The following is a 15,477-nucleotide window of genomic DNA, read 5'->3' as shown; positions in this document are numbered from 1 at the left end:
TAAGAGTAGCACAACCTAACATAGTTCATCACACATTACAAACCAAATGTTCAAATCCAAACGCAAGTCTCAAACCGAGTTCATGCAAGACACAAATCATAAACATGTAAAGTAATAGTTCAACACAAATAAACATGAGTAGCAAGCGGAAGCCGAAAAAGAATGATCTCCATGAGAAGTCCATGAGCTCCCCCTAGATCCAAGAACTCCAAAGCTCCTTCTCCCCCTTTGGCATCAATTTCCAAGAAAGTCAATCCATCGGCGGTGGAGGAGGTGGTGGCGGGTAGAACGGCTAGTGCGGATAGAACTCTGGAGGCAGCACTGGAGCCGGAAATACTGAGTAGAAGTGGTCAGAAAACCCAGTGAAGGCTGTGCTGAAAGTATCAAAGCGCTGCTCTAACTGCTCCTGCCTCTGCTCAAGCTGCTCAAACTGCTCAGAAGAGGGCAAATCCTCAAAGCGTGAGTCAAGAGCTGCTATGTCTGAGTGTAAACTCTCCTGAACCCCCTGCATCTGAGCCATCATGGGCTGGAACATCTGTTGCTGCATGTTCTGGAAGTTGAGATTCATCTGATTCTGCATCTGACTAGCCAACCCCGCAATCTGAGAGGACATGCTCTCCTGCATGGATGCAAAGTAAGGGTCAAAGTAGCCAGCTGGAGGAGCCCACTGCTGTTGTACTGGAGGATGCGGTGGTGGCATGGCATGCTGAGTTGCAGCTGCTCCCATGTGAGCATCATCATCACTATCATCAGCACCATCTTGCCCCTGTGCTTCAGCATCCATATCATCTCCAGGGAAAGGAGTCAGAGGCCTCAAAAGAAAAGCATTGTCATTCTTGAATGGCCTGAAAGGAGTGTGCTTGCTTTCACATATCCCTCTGAAGTTAGATTTAACCTTGATGATGGACATAATGTATGGAGCAAAATATAAGTTCATCTCCATGTTAAGCCTTAAATTTGCAAGCTGATCCATGATAAGAGCAATGACATTTATTCTATTTCCGTTCATGACATGAGATATCACATTCCAATAGTGCCCTCTAATCTTGTCCTTGTTGCCACTCTTAGGCATGAATGTGACTCTGACAATCTTATTAATCACTGCAGGATGATGCCTCAGACCCTGAGTGCCCCCAAAGCTTCTAGCAATTCCAAGATGTGCAGGCTCATAGAACATGGGGTAGTCATTCTCATCTAGAGGGTTTTCTAACACAACATTCATACTTTGCTCACTATTGATGAAATTATAATCCAACTGATTAGCCTCAGCAAACTGTGTAAATGTAGCATAATAGGTTCTGTTGCTAGTTGTCCACCGAAATGTTTCCTCAACCATGTTGATCTCTAGAGTGGCATAGAACTGACGTATCACAGTTTCATTCCAATCACACCTATGCTGCAGAAAATTTGCTAACTCCATTTGCTGAAATCTATCTACTAGATCAGACATGACTTGTTGTTGTCTCATATAGCCTAGGTCAATGGTCTGATGTTTGAATACATTCTTCTTAACTAGATGACCAAAGTAAGCATCTTTTTGTACCTCAGTTTTGAAGAAGAGGATGTTGGTGTCACGAGGCAAGCTGAACTGATCCACTGCTCTAGCATTGGCATAGCTTTCTGCAGTCCACTGTCGGCTAGGTAGATCTAGCCCCATCAAATCTGTAACATCATCCTCAACCCCCTCAGTCTCTTCCTCTGAAGATTCATCACCCGCATCTCCCACTGAAGATGTTGCAGCCATCTCACTGAGATTTGGAACACAGTCCACATCATCGGAGTCATCACTGTCTCTTTGTCTTTTGGAAGTCATAGCCTTCTTGATTTTAGAAGCAGTGGCCTTGATGATCTTCCGGGGTGGCCTGAGATCAAGATTTAACCATAAGAACAATTACTAAAGCAATAGAACCAATCCATAATGATATAAGTCAGTTCAGCATTCATCTGAAAAATCTGACACTGGCGGACCGTCCGCACTTCTGAACGCGGACCGTCCGCGGTTCATGAACTACCACGGCGGAACGTCCGCGTCCAGCAGGCGGACTGTCCGCGACCCATCTGTTCTGCGCAGGAACACAAAATCGCCCTTAACTTTGATTCATCCATATTTTGAGTTTCGATTCAAATCCACCAACCAAATTTTAACCATAGCATCTCCTCATCACTAGGAACAAGATCCCCCAAGTATTTTCAAGAATCCATGGTCCAAAAATAGATCGGGGCATCTAACCCTAACTCTTTCCAATAAAGAAATCCAAGAACAAGAGTTAGGGATTCGTCAAAATACCGGGAGATCATGATGCACAAACTTGAGAAGAGTCCGGGGATGTTATCCTTGAGTTGCTTGATTTGAAGTCAAGAAAGAAACTCAATTCACCAATCATGGACATCTCAAATTCCCCAGACATCATTTCACCAAATTCCTCACAAAAACTTGGGTTAGTTGAACCAAAAATAATATCATCAACATAAATTTGACAAACAAACAAATCTTTACCAATATCTTTAGTAAACAAAGTAGTGTCAACCTTACCAATTTTGAAGCCCTTAGAGATTAGAAAGTCCCTCAATCTTTCATACCAAGCTCGTGGAGCTTGCTTAAGACCATAAAGAGCTTTAGAGAGCTTGTATACATGATTTGGCTTCTTGGAATCTTCAAAACCGGGAGGTTGCTCAACAAAAACAAGTTCACTAATCTTGCCATTCAAGAAAGCACTTTTCACATCCATTTGAAAAAGTTTTATGTTGTGAGAGCATGCATAAGCTAATAAATTCTAATAGCTTCTAATCTAGCAACGGGAGCGAAAGTTTCACCGAAATCCAAACCTTCGACTTGAGTGAAGCCTTGAGCTACCAATCTTGCCTTGTTTCTCACAACCATTCCATCTTCATTTTGCTTGTTTCTAAAGACCCATTTAGTGCCAATAACATTATAATTCTTGGGCCTCTCAACTAGATACCAAACTTGATTCCGGGTGAAATTATTTAATTCTTCATGCATAGCATTCACCCAATCCGGATCTTTCAATGCTTCATCTACACGGTTAGGTTCAAGAAAGGATACAAAAGAATAATGTTCACAAAATGAAGCAATACGAGATCGAGTTTGGACACCTTACTAATGTCACCCATGATTTGATCCACCGGGTGATCCTTTGCAAGAATATGATGAATTCTTTGAGGAACAATGGGTTCTTGAGTTGATGAAGAAGGTGCACTAGATGAACCAACTTGATCTTGTACTTGAGAGTCATCATTACTTGAATCTTGTACAATTTGTTGTGCTTGATCATTTGAGATAGAAGTTCAAGAATTAACTCTAATAGAGATAGAAGGACCATCTTCATCTTCATCTTCTTCTCTTGGTCTAACATCACAAATTGACATATTCTTCATTGCATTTCTCAAACCATCACTTCTCACATCATCAAGATTTTCTTGTTCATTATGAGAACCATTTGTTTCATCAAACTCAACATCATATGCTTCTTCAACAATGCCATGTATTTTGTTGTAGACCCGATAAGCCTTGCTACAAGATGAATATCCAAGAAAAAAACTCTCATCACATTTACTTTGAAACTTTGATAACCGAGTTCCCTTCTTGAGAATATAGCATTTGCAACCAAACACTCTAAAATATGAGATATTTGGCTTTCTTCCAATGAGCAACTCATATGGAGTCTTGTTATGAAATCTATGGCAATACAATCTATTAGAGACATGACAAGCCGTGTTGATTGCTTTGGCACAAAAACTATCCGAAACATTATATTCGGAGAGCATTGATCTTGCCATATCAATCAAGGTTCTATTTTTCCTCTCAACAAGACCATTTTGTTCCGGAGTGTACTTGGTTGAGAATTCATGCTTGATTCCTTTCTCATCACACCATTCCTCAACTCTTGTGTTCCTAAACTCACTTCCATTGTCACTCCTTACTTTCTTCACCTTGAGCTCAAATTCATTTTCAGCCCTTGTGAAGAATTTCTTGAATGTGTCATATGTATCGGCCTTGTCATGAAGAAAGAAAACCCTTGTATATCTTGAGTAATCATCTACTTGTAAGCATCTAGGCCCTCAAGGTATGTTTCGGTGATTAATGACAACCATTATTGTGACTAATGAGTTTGTGCAGATTAATAGATCATTATCGCTCATTTGGTCATATGTCAAAAGAGGCCCCTCAATTTCGTTATTCAAAAAGGCGATCTCGGTATTTAACTCTTATATATGTCAAGACTAAGGATCCTTCTAGTCCTAAGTGTCATAAGGTTGAGCAGGACACTTAGGTTAGTATAGGTTTTATAGTTTTGTAGTGATCGCACTATTAAGAGGGGTTAAGACTAAGTAACTTGAGCATGGACATGGTCATTTGAAAATGGATGCACACTATGGTCACTCAGGTTTCTAGAAGTTCAAATAAGTGGTTCTCAACTTATATCTCAAGAATATTTGGATTTCATTCAAGACTCAAATCAGAAAAGGCAAAATAAGGAAAAGTCTTTAACACCGGTTTAACCGACGCTGCCAATTTTCTATACGTCGGTTAAACGCAGTCAGCAGAGTCTGGACAAGTCAATACACCGGTTAAACCGACGTGTTTGAATTTAACGTCGGTGCATTAGTCCAGAATTGGTTTTTCCAGGGTATTTCAAGTTCTATACACCGGTTAAACCGACGGTGTTTGAAATGGGACGTCGGTGCAATTGACCAGTGAGATGGTTTTTCCAAGGATTTCAGAAGTTGTACTCACCGGTTAAACCGACGATAGGTTTGAGTTAACGTCGGTGCAGTTGTCCAGAGACTTGGTTTTTCAGTTGATCAGTGGACAACTACACTCACCGGTTAAACCGATGATACGTCGGTTAATCTGCCCAAGTTGTAACGGCTAGTTTCCAGAAGGGGCAGTTTACATTCATCGGTCAAACCGACGATGACTATTGGAGGGACGTCGGATTAACCGGCGCTACGCAGTTTTCTGGCAGCTTTTCTCCAACGGCTCTATTCGTGTGAGCTGCCTATATATACCCCTCCAATGGGTCATTTCGCACACTCTTGACACCAGGCAACATCCAAACACTCATACCTTAGTCAAGAGCCACATTGAGCTTCATCCTTCACATATTTGTTCATTCAATCAATCAAGAAGCAAGATTAAGGACTTGAGTAGAGAGAAGCTTGTGTGCATCCGTTCTTGGTGATCGGTTCTTGCTCAAGTGAAGGCCTTAGCTTGTTACTCTTGGTGATTGGCATCACCTAGGCGATCATGGTGATCGAGGTGTTTCTCGCGGAGCTTGCCAAGGATTGTGGGAGCCCGGAGAAGAAGATTGTACGTGGCTTGATCTCCACCACGCCGGGATGGTGAACGGAGACTCTTAGTGAGCGCCCTCGTCTCGGTGACTTGGGAGGTGACAATACTCTTTGTGAGTGTCACAACGTGGATTAGGGGTGTGTGCCAACACATCGATACCACGGGAAAAAATCCGGTCGTCTCTTGTCCACTCTCTTTATTCAAGCATTTTCTTTCATGCAAATTTACTCATGTGCTTGACTTAGAGATCATAACTTAGCTCTATCTTGCTAGGCTTTACTTTGTTTTATCTCTCTTAGCTTGTGTAGGTAGCTTAGTTATCCGGTTGGCGAATTGGTGCCTTACTAGCATTGCATAGGTTAAGGTTGCTTTACTTTATTTTAGAATTTGAAAAAGGCCCAATTCACCCCCCTCTTGGTCCATCGATCCTTACAATTGGTATCAGAGCCTCGTTGCTCATTTGGATCATTAGGCTTCACCGCCTAGAGCTATGACCAAGATGGGTGGTTCGCCTCCTCACTTCGAGGGTAAAAACTTTGCTTATTGGAAAGTTCGCATGGCCGCATATCTTGATGCGATTGTCCCTGAAGTGTGGTTGGCAACAAAGACCGGGTTCACCGGAACTCCCACCTCGGAACAATTAAAATGGAATGCCAAGGCTAGAAATGCAATTTTCGAAGCCATTAGTGAGGAAGTCTTTGCTAGAGTTAATGGCATGGACTTAGCAAGTGAAATTTGGAAGGAGCTCATTGAAATTCATGAAGGCTCCACTAAAGTTCGTGAGCAAAAATATCACTTGTTTAGAGCTAAGTATGATTCTTTTAAAATGCTAGCTCATGAAAATTGCAATAATATGTACTCTCGCTTGAATGTCATTGTCAAGGACATTAATGCACTTGAAATATCCAAAATTGGCAGTGTCTCCATCAATCGCAAGATTCTCATGCTCCTCCCGAAGACCAAGTATAACATCATCAATGCTATGCTTCAAAAGGAGAATCTTGACACAATGGAAGTGGGAGAACTTGTGGGCGAAATTCGCGCTCATGAAATGAGTATCCTTGGTATGTCCGAAGAGCCAACTTCAAGCAAATCAATTGCTCTAAAGACCAAGGCAAACAAATCCCGCAAGCTCAAGATGATCAAGCAAGATTCAAGCTCAAGCAATGAAGAAGATGATCATCATGAAAGCTCATCCGATGTTGAAGATGATGGAGAACTTGCTCTCATGATGAGAAAATTCACACGCTTGAATGACAAGATCAATAAGAAGGGCTTCAACTTTGACTCTAAAAAGGGAATGTTCCGGCCAATGGATGTTAAGAACAAAATTTGCTACAATTGTGGAGAAAAAGGCCACATCCGTCTAAATTGCCCCAAGCCGGACAAAAGAAATAAGGATAACAAGAGGAAGCATCGCCATGATTCAAGCGATGATGAAGAAGAAGAAAGGAAGAACAAAAATAAGAGACTTGGGAAGAAAAAGAGCCATGACAAGAAGACCAAGCTCTTCCCAAAGAAAAAGGACAACACCAAGAGAAGCTTCTTGGTGGAAAATCAAGAGTGGGTGACCGATGTCTCATCAAGCGAAGGTTCAAGTGATGAAGAAGACATAGTCACCATCGCCCTCACAAATGAAGAACCATCGCTACCTCCACCTCGAATGTGCCTCATGGCCAAAGGTAGCTCTAAGGTATGTGAGAGTGAAGATGATAGTGATGATGAGCTTGACCCTAATGAGTTTGCTAACCTCATTAATGAGTATACATCCGTCATCAAGAGGGAAAAGGGCAAAGTCAAAGTTCTTGAGAGCACTCGTGCCAAGTTAGAGCTTGCCCACTCCGATTTGCTTGGCAAGTACAATGACTTGCTCAAAAAGCACAATGAGTCACTTGTACTTGCTAAGCAAGTTGAAGAGAGCCACAAAAAGCTTAAACAAGAGCATAGGGAGTTGGCTCACAAGTATCAAGAACTTGAATTTGCCTATGAAACAATTGACCCAAGTCTTGAGAACTTTGCTCATGAAACTATTGAGAAAGTCAATGCTTCTACTTCATGTGATGACCTACTCATTAATGCAAATGCTACTAATGCTTTGCCCGAGCTTGTACCTTCTAGGGAAAAGGAATTGATGGATCAAGTAGCAAGCCTCAAGAGTAGTGTGGAGAAGCTCTCAAGAGGAGAATACATCCACAAGGAGATTCTCTTCAACAATGCCCGTGACTATGGCAAGAGAGGTCTTGGTTCATTTCCGGAGCCAAACATAGCTACTACTCCTTCTCCGGAGATCAAGATTAGCTTCATCAAGAAAGTTGGTTCATATTGCCAACATTGCCAAGTCACCGGGCACCACACTAGGGAGTGCACTTTACCATCACGTCCTCTTCCTAATTTACCCAAGAATTACTCATCAATGTTTCAAAATAACCATTTTCTCTTGAGTAAAGTGAAGGGCAAGGTGAAGGCCAAATTCATTGGCAAACTCACTAAGGAGTCAAAGAAGAAGCTCCCCAAGCAACTTTGGGTCCCAAAAGCTCTTGTCACACATGTGCAAGGCCCAAAGCTTGTTTGGGTTCCTAAAACTCAAAAGTGAATTCTCATGTGTGTAGGTGAACTACAAAGCCGATGGAAAACATTAGGTACTTGATAGCGGTTGCTCTCAACACATGACCGGCAATGATAGCATGTTCACCACTCTTGAAGACCCCGGCGATCATGAACATGTCACCTATGGTGATAACTCAAGGGGAAAAGTTTTAGGTTTGGGTAGAATAGCAATCTCTAAAGATTTATCTATTTCTAATGTTTTGTTTGTAGAAGCACTTAGTTTTAATCTCATTTCTATTGCTCAATTGTGTGATCTTGGACTAACGTGTACCTTTGACAAGAATGGTGTTGTAGTAACTCTTGAAGAAGACAAGTCAATGGTATTCACGGGGTTTAGGCATGGCAACATCTATTTAGTGGACATCTCTTCAAAGCAAACAAGCACCATGACATGCCTCTTCACCAAGTCTTCTCTTGGGTGGCTTTGGCATAGAAGAATTGCTCATATTGGCATGAGCAACCTCAAGAAAGCCCACAAGAGAGGGATGATCACCGGCTTGAAGGATGTCACATTTGACAAGAACAAATTATGCAAAGCATGTCAAGCCGGGAAGCAAGTAGCAACACATCATCCCATCAAGACGATGTTGTCTACCTTCAAGCCGCTCGAGCTTCTACACATGGATCTCTTTGGTCCAACTACATACAAGAGCATTGGTGGTAACCTCTATTGCCTAGTAATTGTTGATGATTTTTCACATTACACTTGAGTTATGTTTCTAGGCGATAAGGGTGAAACTCCGGAAATCTTCAAGACATTTGCAAGAAGAGCTCAAAGGGAGTACAACTCCCCAATTGTGAAGATCCGGAGTGACAACGGCACCGAGTTCAAAAATATGAAGATTGAAGAATGGTGCGATGAAGAGGGCATCAAGCATGAGTTCTCCGCCACCTACACGCCTCAACAAAATGGAGTGGTGGAAAGAAAGAACAAGACACTCATCACCCTAGCAAGAGCAATGTTGGATGATTATGGCACGTTCGAGAAGTTTTGGGCGGAAGCAATCAACACGGCGTGCCATGCATCCAACCGAGTATATCCCCACCGACTCCTCAAGAAAACTCCATATGAGCTCATCACCGGAAAGAAACCAAATATATCCTACTTTCGAGTCTTTGGTTGCAAATGTTTCATCCAAAGCATATAGAGTATTCAATCAAACCTCCGGGTTAGTTGAAGAAACATGTGATGTGGAGTTTGATGGATCTAATGGCTCCCAAGAGGAGGTTGTTGGCTATGAAAATGTAGGTGATGAAGAGATTGATGAAGCTTTGAAAAATATGTCCATTGGGGATATCAAGCCGGAAGAGGTGCATGAAGGCAATGATCAAGGGGGAGGACCTTCCTCATCTACACCAAGCACCTCGACGGCACCCCAAGTGGATGAAGATCAAGAAAAAGATGATCCACTACCTCAAGAAAATGTGCCAACGCCAACACCCCAAGTCCAAGAACAAGAAGAGCAAAGTGTTCCACCACAAGCACAAGTCACCCATGATCCACCCCAACAAGCATCCACGCAAATACCGCTAGTGAAGCATGGTCGCATCTCCAAGGATCATCCAATTGGTCAAATCATTGGTAGTCCTTCAAAGGGAGTAAGAACTCGCTCTAAGCATGCTTCATTTTGCGAACATCACTCGTTTGTTTCTTGTATTGAACCCACTAGCATAGAGGAAGCGCTTGAGTACTCGGATTGGGTGATGGCCATGCAAGAAGAATTGAACAACTTCACCCGCAATGAAGTTTGGGTCCTCGAAGCTCCTCCGAAAGACAAGAACATCATCGGCACAAAGTGGGTCTTTCGAAACAAGCAAGATAAACATGGGGTGGTGATACGCAACAAAGTAAGACTTGTGGCAAAAGGGTTTTCTCAAGTCGAAGGGTTGGATTTTGGTGAAACTTTTGCTCCGGTCGCAAGACTTGAAGCTATCCGTATCCTTCTTGCTTACTCTTCACATCATAACATTAAGTTATATCAAATGGATGTGAAAAGTGCATTCTTAAATGGCGTTATTAACGAACTTGTTTATGTTGAGCAACCTCCCGGGTTTGAAGATTCGAGAAATCCTAATCATGTTTATAGGTTGCACAAGGCACTCTATGGGCTCAAACAAGCTCCAAGGGCTTGGTATGAGAGGCTTCGTGACTTCCTAATCATGCAAGGCTTCAAGATCGGGAGGGTGGACACCACATTGTTCACAAAAGACGTCAACGGGGATCTTTTCATTTGTCAAATTTATGTTGACGATATTATCTTTGGCTCAACTAATGATTTACTAAGCCATGAGTTTGCTACCATGATGTCTTGGGAATTCGAGATGTCCATGATTGGCGAATTGACCTTCTTCCTTGGTTTTCAAGTCAAACAAATGAAGGAAGGGACATTCATCCATCAAGAAAAGTATACTAAAGATATCTTGAAGAAGTTCAAGATGGATGAGTGCAAGCCAATCAAGACACCCATGGCAACCAATGGGCATCTCGACTTGGATGTGGACGGTAAATCGGTTGATCAATCCCTCTATCGTTCTATGATAGGGTCTTTGCTTTACCTTACCACTTCTAGGCCCGATATTATGTTTAGTGTGTGCTTGTGTGCCCGCTTTCAAGCTAACCCAAAGGAATCACACCTTTCGGCTGTGAATAGGATCCTTCGGTATCTCAAGCACACCCCTAGCATAGGCTTGTGGTACCCCAAAGGCGCTAGATTAGATCTCTTGGGATACTCGGATTCGGATTTTGCCGGAAGCCGTGTGGATCGCAAGAGTACCTCCGGGGGTTGCCACTTGTTTGGGCGTTCTCTAGTTTCTTGGTCGAGTAAGAAGCAAAATTCCGTGGCTTTGTCCACCGCAGAAGCGGAATATATAGCGGCCGGTGCATGTGGTGCCCAAATTCTATATATGAAGCAAACCCTTTTGGACTTTGGTGTGAAACTAGATAGGATACCACTCCTTTGTGACAATGAAAGTGCCGTAAAAATTGCCAAGAATCCGGTTCAACACTCTCGCACAAAGCACATTGATATTCGCCATCACTTCTTGCGTGATCACGAAGCCAAAGGAGACATATCTCTTCAAGGTGTGAGATCCGAGGAGCAATTGGCGGATATATTCACAAAACCATTAGATGAGAGTACTTTTGTTAGGCTAAGGAATGAACTTAATGTGTTAGATGCGGCAAACGTCATGTAAGTTGCCATGTCATATAGAAAAATGCATACATATAGGACACTTGTCTAACCATGGTAAGATAGTGATAAGCAAGGGTTTAGCTAGAGGTGGTGGTCCACTTGTTTTCCTCTAGGCTTGTAGAAAGGCTCATCATGAAGAAGCTTCCCGTGGGTTCAAACTTGACAAGTAGATCTTAATTTCTTGTTATGCATTTCTTGTCATATAGATGTGCACTTCATGTTTACTTTACTTTCGCATGTGGTTGTAGCTTGCATTATCATTGCATGCGTAAGGGTCACAAAGGAGATCACTTGATGAAAATGAGACTTGTTTCATATACAAGCTCTTAATTCATGAAAAGTGAAAAGAGTAAAGTGTTAGGTGCGTTATTGCCTAGTGAGTCATGTCATAATGAGTTTGAAGCTCTCTATCTTCAATATTCCTATGACAAGGATCATACATTTTATTTGGCGCTTTGTCTCGCTTTGCGGCTTTTCCTTGTGTTCAAAAAGAAAACTATTTAAGCAAGTGTGCTATCCTTTTTGCTTTGAGGGGTAAAGTCGCCTATGCAAGTCCATTAACTTGAGTTTAGTTGAATTTTATAAGTTTATTGGACTTAGCATAGAAGAGTGAACTGAGTGAGGGGTTTTTTGGCTTCACCGGTTAAACCGACGCTCAACGGATCTATACCCATCGGTTTAACCGGCGTTACTAAGTTGTGTCTCAGCTCAGTCAGTTTCAGGTGTTCAACCGGCGTATACAAAAGTGACAGCATCGGATCAACCGGTGAACGTAACACAGATTTGACCTGCAAATCAACCGGTGATATCAGCGTTCAACCGGCGTATACAAAAGTCATATCGTCGGATCAACCGGCGTTCAGATGCAGATCTGGTGGAGTCTCGGGTAAACTACACCGACGCAATCAACCGGCGTTCAAACCCTATGCGTCGGATCGACCGGTGTTAAGGGAAATCGCGGGTCCCACCTGTCATATATGTGTCTTGTGCGGGCCGTCGATTTCTCTTTCCTTCTCTGTTTCGCCCAACTCCTCCCATCTCACGCCGCCGCCGCTCCGCACCCACCTCCGCGCCGCCACCACTCACCGTCGCTCGCCCACGCTCACGCCGCCGCTCGCCTGCACGCTGAGCCGCCACCGCAGCGCTCCTTTCTCGCCGCCGCGCAACCACCGCAGTGCACCCTGCGTAGCCCGCGCGCGCCTCCCCCGCCAAACGCCGCCGTCTGCTCCAAGCACCGCCCGTGCATCACCGCCACCTACGCCGCCTGCACGCAGCCGCGCCTCCACGCCTTGCGCAGCACCCACGCAGCCGCGCCTCCTCGCCACAGCCACAGCACACCCTCACCCAGTGCTGGCAGGGTGTTCGAGGTTTTGCCTGTTTGAGATGGGACGTGAAAAGAGGAAGGGGAAGGAGGTAGTTGTCGAGAAGCCAGTCCGCAAGCGGACTCGCACAGAGAGAGAGGCCGAGAGGGCTGAGATGGTGGCCAAGGCCGCCGAGGAGCAGGCGTCAGGCCGTGCTCGCCCGTTTGCGATCAGGGATCCGCCAGCCAGGGGCAGGGCCAGAGGCCGAGGTATGGGCCGAGTCAGAGGTGCCAGGGCCACCAAAGCCATGACTGAGGCAGCAGCAGCAGAGTCAGATCGTTCACTTTCAGCTGCAGAGTCAGATGGAGATACAGAGGCAGAGCAGTCTGAGCAGTCGCAGGGGCAGGGCACACAGGAGTCACCGACTCTACGACGTTCTGGCCACACACGGCAGACGTCCCCAGCAGGAGACACTTCGCCAGCGACCGAGCGTCGCACTAGACCGAGGACGCGAGGAGGTCACCAGCCACAGGAGCCTCGCAGGTCCACAACAGCAGCAGCAGCTCGTAGAGCCGAGGCCCTAGAGGCCGAGCGCGCAGTGTTCCGTATGGACACTGCTGTGCGTCTGGAGCCAGGTGTGCTGCTCCAGAACTTGACCAAGGCCAATGCGGCGAAGGTCAAGAGGCTCAGGTGGAGTATTCAGGAGGAGGACTGGTTCCCCGTGACCCGTGACAGCACGGTCGACCGTAGGTTCTGGACGCTTCTTCAGGCCAGTTTCTACGAGACCAATCAGAGGTGGGGCCACAGGATCTTCCCGCACAGAGTGCTTGACTGGGTGTCTCTGAGGACAGCCGCAGGGGGAGCAGACGTCAGAGAGCACTTCGCTCACTTCAGGGGCCTGCCCAGGTTACTCTAGATTGAGCAGAACAGATATATCGAGGACTGGGTCAGAGTCTTCTATGCCACGGCCTGGATAGCTCCCGAGCGTCGAGCAGTACACTTTGTTTTTGGAGGCCAGGTCTTTGGTCTGTCGAGAGCGACGATAGCAGGGATACTTGGAGTTGACTTGGTTGACGTCTCCCTGCACGAGATGGTATACGGAGACGCAGATCCACCGCGCAGAGCTATGATTGGCGGGATTGCACCTTCACACGAGGCGATCTCTCAGTGCTTCCGCCAGCCGTTTCTAGCGTCGTATGCCAGAGTGCCCAGCTTGCTGACCCCGGAGGCGTACGCAGTTCACATGGCCCTCCGGAGGACGTTGTTGCCAAGGAGTGGCTACCCAGAGGGGTTTACAGGCTTGCAGCAGCTGTTACTTCTTCACATCCTCACTCACGAGCCGTTCGATATTGTTGACTTTATACTGGCTGAGATCGAGGATGTGATCACTGACGGGATGGGGATCTTGAGGCAGTTCCCCTATGCACACTGGATCAGCTATATTTGTTCGATGATCGTGCCAGCTGAGTCACCCGTCAGTGCCGTCTACCGTCAGGACGATGCTCCCCGGTTCCCAGTTTACCGACCGACAGCACCACAGGACCGGAGGAGGGGCAGACATGCAGAGAGAGCTGCCATGGCACAGTTGTCACCAGAGGCACAGGCCCGTGTGGCACAGGAGGACGAGGCACTGTTAGCCGCCGAGGCACAGCTTCCCGGAGGAGAGGATGAGATACACTGGTCTGAGCTTGAGTCAGACTCCTCCGAGGATGTGGAGTACTTCCATGCAGCAGCCCCAGGTAGTCACGACCACGAGGCAGGGGGGTCCAGAGAGCCAGCCCCAGAGTCAGTTGCTGCTGCTACAGTCTCTGAGTCACAGGTGACTCAGCCGTCCGAGCTTACCTCTCTACTTTAGTAGCTTGTTACTCAGCAGCGAGAGGACCGGATAGCTAAGGAGGAGGCCAGGAGAGCCCATGAGGCTCAGCTAGCAGCGATACAGAGAGAGGCCACCCGAGAGCGGGCTGCGACCGAGGAGCGTTTTGTCGGGCTTATCGACAGAGTTTCACAGAGGACAGACGCTCAGTTTCAGCAGATGCAGCAGGGGATGATGGCGATGTTCAGATGATCTCAGAGCTTTACACTCACACCGGACTCGCCCCGCAGCAGCCAGGACAGCCAGGCCTTCAGGGCGTTGGAGCACCTCAGCTTGCAGCTACTCCAGTTCCAGCTCCTACTGCAGCTCCAGCTACTACAGCGACACCGGAGACCACGTTCTCGATGTCTGCACTACTTGGGTCTGCCGGTCGTCCACTGTTCTCACCACTGCCAGCGACTACACTCTTCCAGGACTCACCGTCGACAGTCGCTCTCCCCGTCATTCCACAGACACTACTCTCAGGGGGAGGTGGAGAGGGGTCCTTACTTCAGCAGTCGACACAGCCGGCAGCTTCAGCACTCACTACGTCAGATGTTGACACTTCTTCTGCTGAGCCGGTTACCACGTCTACGGACCCTCTTCCAGGCAGTGCTAGCACGAGAGCCTCTACCACAGCTACACCCCCGGTCACTTCAGATCCAGCAGGCAGTTCTAACCAGCGGCTCCCGTCTGTCACCGAGGGTTCACCGTCCGACGACGACGACGACGACGACGATGACCCGGACCACTTCCTTGCCGTGCCACGACAGCCGGATCAGTAGCTCACCTTTTTGGTGCTTTGTTGCCAAAGGGGGAGAGAGTCAGGGAGTTGGAGTCAGGGGGAGGGTAGAGTTAGAGAGAGCTCGTAGTTATCAGGACCTTTGATTCTTTGTATCACATTTGGTGTTAGTTCATGGATATGTACATTTGTCTCTTGAGTATGCCGTGCTTTGAGACATATCTATGGATTTCGTTTGAGCCGTTGAGCTCTTTGGTCTCTTTTTCGAGTTTGCTTGTGTTTATCCTATTTTATCTTTCTCGCTCTCTTGTTATTTATGTTTGTGTTGTCATCAATCACCAAAAAGGGGGAGATTGTAAGCATCTAGGCCCTCAAGGTATGTTTCGGTGATTAATGACAACCATTATTGTGTGTAGCGAAAATGGCCTCTCATGCCATATTTCAATATAATGTTTTGGCGATTGATG

The sequence above is a fragment of the Panicum virgatum genome, chromosome 5N (genome assembly GCF_016808335.1).
Source record: "Panicum virgatum strain AP13 chromosome 5N, P.virgatum_v5, whole genome shotgun sequence".
Lineage (NCBI taxonomy): Eukaryota > Viridiplantae > Streptophyta > Magnoliopsida > Poales > Poaceae > Panicum > Panicum virgatum.
The sequence above is the reverse complement of the archived record's forward strand: the minus strand, read 5'-3'. Positions refer to the sequence as shown.